The sequence below is a fragment of the Cardiocondyla obscurior genome, unplaced genomic scaffold (genome assembly GCF_019399895.1).
Source record: "Cardiocondyla obscurior isolate alpha-2009 unplaced genomic scaffold, Cobs3.1 scaffold72_0_91802, whole genome shotgun sequence".
NCBI classification, from domain to species: Eukaryota; Metazoa; Arthropoda; class Insecta; order Hymenoptera; family Formicidae; genus Cardiocondyla; species Cardiocondyla obscurior.
In genome coordinates this window covers 21,038-31,419 of record NW_027228813.1, presented here as the reverse complement: position 1 = coordinate 31,419, position 10,382 = coordinate 21,038, and the positions used below count along the sequence as shown (strand labels likewise).

General features: G+C 37.1%; 1 pseudogene; it reads right to left on the bottom strand.

The window, feature by feature from the left end:
- Nucleotides 1-8,278: 8,278 nt before the first annotated feature.
- Nucleotides 8,279-9,887, bottom strand: LOC139112930 (putative nuclease HARBI1; annotated as a pseudogene).
- Nucleotides 9,888-10,382: the final 495 nt, after the last annotated feature.

Genomic DNA, 10,382 nt, shown 5'->3' with positions numbered 1-10,382 from the left:
GGACGATCCGAAGCTCGCGCCAACCTATTAGTACCGATAGGGCTCTGTGAGAGCAGCGGCTCCCGCGGGAAATCGGCGGCGTGGCGCGCGGAAAAATCCGCGAGACGCGAGAGTGGGGATACGCCGGGCCTCGTGCCAAAAATTTGCGCGGTCCTCGCTATCTTCCGTGTAGACAGGCAAAGTAGGCGGACTAGAAGACAATAACTAAGGCGAGCGAGAGAGTGGGCGACAGCGAGATTCCGAGTGAGCGAGCGACGGAGAGAGAGAGCCTGTGGGAGCGAGCGAGGACGGGAGAGAGATCGTGCGAGGCCCAGGCAGCTTTTCATCGGTGAGATCTTCCACTCGCATTGCGGAAATACTATTTTGTGAAACCCTCCGCTTCCCGGGGAGACCGGCAGAGGCTCAGACAAGACCCGGCCACATAGAGCGGGCACGCAGGCCCGCTAGAGTATTTGGTGAATCCTTGTCGTAAGGCAAGAACTTAACGTTAGAGAGTGGCAGTCGACGGGCGTCTGAAGGCCGGTAGCTGGGCCCCGCGGGAGACGCCGACCTGATTTATTTGCGCTGATTACTGTAATGATTTGAGAGGCTATCGTACATCGCGTCTGCACGGAGAGCCCTCGGCAGCGGCCGAGGTCGGGAACCGAAATCCCGCGATCTCGTTTACGACGGGCGATCTTACGCGTGAATTCTTGTGTGTCGTTGCGTCCCGCGAAAACACGCCGCGTGTACGGGAGGCGCGTAGCCGGCACCAAAACAGTTAGGGCCGGCGTGAGAGCTACGGGAGAACAAGATCCAAGGGAGATACTCGTGGCGATCTAATAGCGGTTCAATACTCAAGCCACGATCTAGGTAATGGCGCGAATATTGAGCCCGCTCACGACTACAATAATTTTGTTATTTTTTTGTTACTCGTCGTAATTGTCTCGTTTCGTTGCGTATTAGTAAACGGACTGAAAATTGTACTCGCCCTGTTCGCGTACTTACCATTTTGTGCTGTCGTTTCCGTCGGTCCGAGAAATTCCGTCTGTGATACCCCGCCCCTCTCCGTTCGGATGAGCTAGCCTCCGCGCGTGACGGCCGTTTGAGTTTGCCGTAAATTATTAAGAGAACAAAACATTCGTGAATAGAATCGGCACGGCTGGGCCCGTGCCTGGCGCCCAAAACTATCGCGTTATCGGCTTACGCCGTCCCGCGCCGGGATACGGCCGAGGTACCGCGACCCTTCCTCCCTCCCTTCCCCTCGTGTCACGACGGTGCACGGATTTTTCATCCGTGCACGGCCGTCTCTTTTTGTTTGCGACTCTCGTCCGCGAGGAGGAGAGAAAATATCGTGACAATATATAACCATTATTATTTGCATATATGTATATATATATTATATTTTTGTTATTGTTTTGTTTTTGTTTTTTTTTTTTATTTATATTTTTTTTTTAATATTGTTTTTTGATATATATTTATATATATATTCAGTCAGTCGCGCAATCCTAAGGTAAAATAAAGATTCAATTCTGGTCGATAAAAATAACATTGGCGGTTACGGTCATAATCAGGGTTAAGCATGGTTAAAGGATCGGGGGACTTTTCAAGTTCATTCTTATTATCAGCAGGAGCAGTCGGTTTTTCGGATTCTTTCCTCCTTTTGCCTAGGTGCAATAAAAGTTGTGTGACAGAGTCCCATATTGCACCCAGTAAATGTATTGACCATCCGTAGACAGTATGTAATGTGTAACCGTGGACAATAGTATCCAACATTAATTTTAATATTCTACAGCAAAGGTATATTCCCATTAATCCGGCGCTAATGTTTCCGAAAATAAGCATTTTATTCCAAAATTTTTCTCAAGCGGATCTAGCGATTTCTTCTATAGAAGCCTTGTCTATTAAATTTGAAAAGGATCCTCCTTGTAAGAGGGTGGATTCGCCTATTTTGCCTCTTGCTATTGTGTTTAAAAGGGCAGGACGCTCTGCGGGAAACATTATATGATTTTTTAATTCTTCGAAATCGTTCTGAGTGTAAATTCAACTAGTGGCGAGAGCGCCAGGGCTAATATATTTCCATGTTAATTTTGTTAACGGTTTAATAATAGCTGGTAGCACGGATTTATACCATGCGTCTTCCAAACGGTACATGGCAGGAGCTAAAGGATTACAAGTAATTTGAGTTCCTTGTTGCAGTAGGATATGTGTTTGTGGCGTCAAAAAATAAGTATCATTACCTCGTTGGACGGGCAATTGATCATAACATTCCGAGTGTAACGTGCTAACGTGACTTCTACAGGTACACATTTTATAATATGCACCACCTCTCCGGCTGAAAAAGCCATATATCCTGGGCCTTTCATAAAATGATATGCAAAAATATCAGGTGATTTAAAAGCAATTGATAAAGAATTTTGCATTAATCGAAGTTCAAGTCGACATTGTTCTAGTAAATGTTTCGATATAAAAGATCAAACATTTGGTGCACGTGTCTTTCCACATAAACAAATTTTGAGTTAACATATGTAAACAAGTCATAATTTGCAGTAACTCTATCGTTCAAAAATATATGTTCGTTAGGAGTAGTTAAATAGATGACGAGTTTAGGATGTTCGGTTCTAGTGAATGTATATCCACAGGTCATATATTCGCCGATGGTTGTAAGTGCGAATACTACGTCCCTTTCAGCAATGGTATATAACACCTGTGGTGGATCTGAATTGTTATCAATTATTCTTTCGGCAATTCCCCTATATAAGCGACTGTATTGGCTGAGTTTACAAATGTCGGCCGGTTGAGGGTCCCAGAATGTTTGACCACCTTCTATATCGATGCAATGAGATTTTTTAAGAGCACACACCACTCCTGACCTCAATATTACTTGGTTTGTATTTGGTCGTACGTCGGCTGCGTAATTTTGTAAAGTAATTTTAATAGTGCCCAGCACTTTAACATCTGACCAAGTGCCATAAAGATCGGACTATGAAGATCCTGCGCATTCTCCCTCGCTATCTACGTTTCCAGCTAATATTATCGGACGGCTGACTGTAGAGTTCGTTCTTATCCCCGTAATTAAAGTTCTGCTGATAATGAGTGATCCGTCATTTTGCATGCGCTTACATAAGTCTCGCGATACTTCATGGATGTACAAAAATTTGCCATTTCGCACATCACTCGTATGTGAGAACATGCCGCATCTCCTTACTGTGCGGTCTATTTCCACTTTACACTGTATTCTACAGTTTTAAAATCATCTATTTGCAATAGTTGTAGGTATACTTAAGTGGTATTTACTTTTACGGGTGGTATATCACACTCTTTGACATCAATCAAGGAAAGCGTCGTCAGATTGGCAGCAGCAGAACCACAATCGTATCTTATTATGGTCCTCGTTTTGCAAATTATTGTGCTTAGGATCGCTAAGATTAACCCAAGCGTTTGTCCCATCTGAAATAGTGTAAAAAATTCACATGTATCTACTATATATGTATGTATTTTTATTTATTTATTTATTATATTTGTTTTGCTGTGTTGCTCCTTTATATATATATATAAATTTTTTATATATATTTTTTTTTATTTTTATTTTTATTTTATTTATATATTTTTCTCCCTTTTTTATTACTCTTTCTAATTAGGTTTGATATACGAGACTCTCAGTCGATTTGGATGCACCACCTTTGTGTTTTTCTTAATTTTAATTTTTACATTATTTTTATTCAATATTTCGAGCACTTTGTGTGGTCCGATGTATTGATCTCCAAATTTTCCCGGCTTAGGGCCTTTTAATAAAAATACATAATCTCCTGGTTTAAATGTGCGAGAATTTACTTTTTTGTCATAATACATTTTAGATTTATTCTTTGCTTCAATTACATTTTCACGGGCGTTAAATTGCAGAGTGTCTAGTTGTGTGACTAGATTGATTAAATATCGATCATACGTCATTAATTTTTTTTCGGGTCCAAGAGGTTCATTAGATGGTATTCTTGCTATTCTTCCAAAAACTAATTCGTGCGGTGTATGTTTGGTAGCTTTGTGTACAGTCACCGGCAATAATGGCCTGTCGCACTGCGGCGACGGCTCGTACGTGAAGTGGGGTGCGTGAGGCCTCACCGCGGATCGCGTACGAGGCGCGGAACCCGAAACCCGAGAGGCGAGAGAAATTTGTGTGGGCGCTCAGACCCGTGAGTTAAGAGAAAGATGAGTGAACGCTAGGAATTATTATAGGCGCACCTTTCTTATGAGCATTATAGCGGTAGTATTAAAGATATTTTTTGCGACTTTTTAATCGAAATTAAATACTCATGTTACTTATATTTTAAATATATATTTTTACATTACGTATAATTTAATTTTGAGATAATTTTCGTTTTCTGTCTTAAGAAAAAAATTGTCTTTCTCAAGACAGAAAACGAAAATTATCTTAAAATTAAATTATACGTAATGTAAAAATATATATTTAAAATATAAGTAACATGAGTATTTAATTTCGATTGTTAAAAGTCGCGAAATGTCTTAAAGTATACGCTAGAATTAATAGCGTACTCTCGCGATATACTTCTATTCTTGTCTACCCGTATAAACACGAACGCGTGCAAGAGAGAGAGCGAAAGTGCGCCTATATAATTCCTTAGCGTTTACTCATGCTTTCTCTCTCACACTCACGGGTCGCGAGCGAGAGAGAGCATGAGAACGCCCACCAAATTTTCCCCGTCCTCTCGCTCCTTTCGGCGTTCCGCGCCTCACGTACGCGATCGCGGTGAGGCCTCACGCACTACCCCACCTCACGCACGGGAGCCGCCGTCGCCGCAGTGCGACAGGCCATTATTGCCGGTGACTGTACACTGGTATTGTAATTGAACATTGCGAGGCTAATCCACTTATCCCATTGTTTCTGTTCGTTGGCATATTGTTTCAGATATTCGCCCAAAGCGTGATGTGATCTTTTCAGAGATCCATTCAATTGCGGGTGGAATAATGTAGTTCGAAATTTCCGTATTTTAAATATTTTCGCTACCTTTTTAATTAAATTGCCAATAAAATTTCTTCCTTGATCGGTGAGTATGGCTTTAGGTGCTCCCAGTACACAGACAAAATGATTTATGAATGCTTCTGCTATAGTTTCTGATCTTTGGTCGGGTAATGCTATCCCCATGCAATATTTAGTTAATTGATCCTGGAACGTTAATATGTATTCATTGCCTCGTTCAGTGATAGGTAAAGGACCTACGATATCCATAGCTACCTTGTCGAAAGAAGATCCTGGCGTGTCGGTCATTATCATAGGTTGTTTTGTTTTTACTCGGACTAATTTCTTTAATTGGCATTGCAGGCATTGTTGTATGTATTTTTGAACGTCACTTTTTAGATTTTCCCAATAATATTTATGCTTTATTCTGTTATAAGTTTTAGTGACTCCTCGATGTCTTCTCATAAGAGAACAATGAGTTTCACTTATTATAACAGTGCGTAAATCTTTCGGAGGATATTTAATTAGGCCATTACAAATTATTACTTTTACTGGATATTCGATAAAAATTAGTTGAATCGCCTTTTTAACATCACCCCATGGAACTGTATTAACAAACTCTATTTTGGCGATACTGAACGTCTCAATTTTTAATTCATTTATTAATCCTTTTAAATTTTTTAAGGCTATTGTAATATTTTGTAATGTTAAAGTTGGTCCTTCACACAATCCTTTTTTAAAGGCTCGTCTACACGACATGGCGTAAGACGACGCAAGAGCGCAGACGCAGGCGTAAGAAGACTGTTTGTGGTCGTAGCAACGCAGCGTAAGGCTGCCGTTACATGGAGCGTAACTTGCGTGATGGCGTATTCTGCGTACCTATCGTCAACCAATCACGTCTTGCTTGTTACTTTTCGCGCTTTACGCCCAAAATTCATACGCCAAAGTTTGCACAAACTGCGTAACAACGTGTCTGTGCATGTATTAGTGAAAAACGTAACTGTCAGTAAAGAATAGACTCTGTTCAAAGATATATTTTAATTAAAAAAAAAAAAAAAATGAATAAAGACGAAATAAGAGTAAGTAAAAAGTAGTTTTTTTAATTTATTAATTTATCTTAAACACTATCGCTTATATTAATATTTTTGGTTATGCTGCTTGCATTTTTTTATACTGTTTGCTTTTTTTCTTTTTCAATGCTGCATGTTTGAACACTTTCAGCATAAATGTGGATATTGTGGATGGATTTTTCGGTTTTTTACTAATTTTCTTGAGCATGATTGTTTTAAACATTACATTGAAGGTGAAGACAAAATTTTTGTTGATGAGAACTATGTTGTAACATTATGTACGTTTTTCTTCTTTTATTTATTATTTATATATAATTGTCTTATAATAATTAAATATATATTTTTTAATAATTAAATATCTATATTTAATAATTACAGATGGAGCAAAGGCCACAGAAAGCCCGGCAAATGATAGTTTGGATGAACTTTTAATTGGTGCAGTGAAGACTAGAAAAGCGCTGTACGATTTTAGATTACCTGCAGCAACCAGAACTAATTTACGAAAAAACTCTTTATGGAAAGAAGTTTCTAATCTTTTAGGAGATATTGTACAAATATTTAATACACATTATGTGTAGATATTTCATATGTTACAAATGTATTATTAATTTAATAATTGAATTTTTTAGGAGCTCTTAATCCCGAAAAAGCAAAAGCTCGTTGGAAATATTTGAGGGACAATTATCTGAAAGCACGCAAAAAAATGAAAAGCTACATTCCTAGTGGGTCAGACTCTGCAGCTGTTAACGTAAAAAAAACGAAATTTAGATTTTATGACATGATGGCGTTTTTAAGCGATGTTTTGAAAACACGGCAGTAAGTTCTTTTTTATATATAAACTTTTATATCTTTGTTGTAATGTTAAAATGTTAATGATAAGATTTTTTTTCAGGACTGTGAGTTTATTGTCAGATTTGACAAACGTGAATTATGAAACGCCACATGAAGAAAATGCAGATCTTTTTCAATCACGTATTACGATTCAGGAATCATTTCAGGAATCAATGTTAAGTCCAACTGTTCAAGAAATTTCCACAAGCAGCAGTTCTTCACAAAATATCAATGAGACATCTAAAATACCAGTTAAAAATACAAGTAGATACTTAACTAAATATATTTACATTACTATTACATTACTAAATATAATACAATAAAAGTTTTGCACATAGTAAAATACGTGTCGCTAACAAAAACATTACTTAACATTCTTTTAGAACGATTCCGCCGAGCCGAGCCAAATAATGATGAACCCGAATGGCCGAACCGAGAATCGAAAAGTAAATCTTTCTGATTTATTCCATTACAAAATGTCTAATATATTATTTGAAAATTATTTTCACAGCGATCATTGTATTATATACATTTTATACAAATAATTATGTTTCAGAAAATAAAAGTGAAGGGCAGTTAGAAGCAGCTCTTTTAAAAGCCCTGGAAGTGCTACCACCTGCACAGACCATTGATCCGCCAAACACTTTCTTGTTACATTTGGGAGAGATGATGCAGAAGTTGCCTCTTCTCGAGAGAATGCGGGTAGAAATAGATATTTTTAAATTGGTTGCGGATAAATTAGAAAGTTGCAGTAACTACTAGTACTAAGTAAAAAGTTTTGCATTTATTATTATGACGTATATAGTATTAAGTTTATTACTGTTTATATTTTTATTATACCTTTATTAAACGTTCGTTCAATATTTTCGTTTCTAATGTTTCTTCTTTTGAACATCCGGGTTGGCAAACAAAAAGACTTTTTTCCATTTGTTGAATATACTCGTTGCATGTAGAATAACTAAAATAAAAGATTTTTAATTTAGAAATATTGCTTACTTGTTTAAAACAGAGTTAATATTAAACTTGAAATTATTCATACTGAGTGTTTAACGCTTTTTCTTTAGCTTGAAGAAGGCCTTGACTTGGTATAAGATCCCCAATACCGAGAGAAATTCCTCTCTCAAAATTAAAATAATTTGTTATTCTGGTTAAACGCCACATGGCTGTAATAGCAACATCCTCACCCCAGTCACGTAATAAAACGTAAAATAATAATAATAATAATTTAATAATAATAATAATAATTTAATAATTAAATTAGAAATAATTTATCGCTAGCAAAACTAATGCTTCTGCTCTAGCTTCTTCAGTTTGCGTCGCTGCTATAAATAATAACATAGTGATATTACAGTGATAATATAGTGATAATATAGTGATGTATAAGAAATTAATAAAATACTCACAAAAGTAACGTAAAACTCGATTAAAAGTTATTTTGCAATACTTTTTCCCAATGCCAGGGCAATGCTCCTGCGTTCTCAAAATATGTAGCAAAGTAATTTCGAATTTGATAAGCAGAATTATCTTTGTTCCTTAAAACAAATGGACGAGTGTTGTCTTGCAAAACGCCATTTACAATTTGATTCTCAGTAGTAACATGCGTATAACGTCTGTAGTGATTTGACAATTTGTTTTCGTTTAAAATAATAAAGTTATGTAAGCAAACAGTTGCCTGAATAATTTTCCTCTGCTGTGAAGACGGATGCTATTATGGCTCGACGATAGATTCGCCATTTCGCTGCCAATATACCGAATGCACTTTCAATTACTCTCCGTGCTCGACTGAGACGATAGTTGAATACCTGTATAAATATAAATATTAATAAGTACATAAATATTTAAAAATACAATAATACATGCATGTAAGAGTTTAAAATATCTGTTTTTCACGTCTTTAATACCTTTTTTTGACGGTTTAAATGTTTGCTTCGTGGATATGGCCGCATCATATAATTTGTTAGAGCAAATGCTTCATCCGCAACTAGTACAAATGGTATTGTTGGACCAGATATTTCAATTGATTTCGGCTCTGGTAAATTAAGATCTTTGTTTCCAAATCGCTGACCGAAAATTGAATTTGAAAAGATTCCGCCATCGCTCTGTCGTCCTTCTGCACCGATATCTACTAGTGTAAAACAATAATCAGCATCACAAACCGCTAATAAATTAATGCTGTGATGTCCTTTGTAGTTGTAAAAAGTTGAGCCACTGTGAGGAGGTGACTGAAATAAAAAACAATTAAATTATTTACATATTATACAATAACTATAAATATTAAGTATATTATATTTAAACTCACCTGAATTTGTACGTGTTTCCCGTCTATCGCACCTATACAGTGTGGAAAATTCCACTTTATTGCAAAATTATTTGCAATTTTCAGCCAGTTTTCTTCTTTTACATCAGGAAAAACTAATTTCTGTAAAGTGTTCCACAATTCTTCGCACGTCTCCGAAATAATTTTTGATACTGTGCATACTGCGACTCGAAAAGAATAAGATATCGAAGTCATACTATCACCAGATGCTAGGTAACGTAGGCATATTAGAAGCCTAGTACGACTTGATATTGGATCTTGAATACAATATTGTTTTTCTATGTGTGGTCCAACAATACTAAGTAATAACTCAAAGGTTTCTGGATACATTCTACAATAATTGTAGAACATTTCAGAATCATTAAATGTCATTTCTTTGACCAGATTATCGCTGGAACCTTGTAAAAATCTTTGTCTCACTGTAAAAATTGGGCGTACCCATGTTCTGCGAGAATGTTTTTTATTTTTTTTTAATAACTTCCATAATGTTATTAAAATTATTAATTGACGTCTGTCAACTTGTTTATAACATATTTCCTTTCTGCACATTCTCAATCGTTTCCATATTAAAAATAATATCGTGCTGGATATTACTAAATCCATTGTTGATATTGAAGTACGCTTCGTATACCTGTTAAAATGTACCAAATTAATATTGTATCAGTAACGTTGATAACAAAGAGCAATTTAAGAGATTACTCACCTTGAATGGCAACGCTACCGCTTAAAGAATTTTCTATCGGCACTTCGCCATGTTCGCTCTCTTCGATGAGATAATAAACACTGCTCACACATTCCGTTCACATACACAACTGTACAGAATTCTTCTTTTACATGGAGCGTATTTTGCGCACGCGTAACTTTATGGGACCCAGTCAAAATATTCTTTAACATTTCTCTAACAGAAACTCTAAGCAGCTATTGGCTGTAATAATTCCGCCGCATACGCTTTATAGACAAAGTACTGTAAAAGATTTACTACTAGCAGCGCTGTGGCGGGTCGCTTAGCGCCGTCTGGTAGAAAGCGCCAAAGCTCTTAGAGCTAATGTATATAGATGAACGCACATGGGCAGCACGATCGCTCAACGGGCAGCCGGCTTCAAACGGCCGTCGGCTCAGTGAGTCGTTCAGTAGCGCGTAGAGGAAACGGATCGGAGATAGGACCAATAAAGTAAGACCTGACACACTTTTAAAACGTTCCTTTATTCTT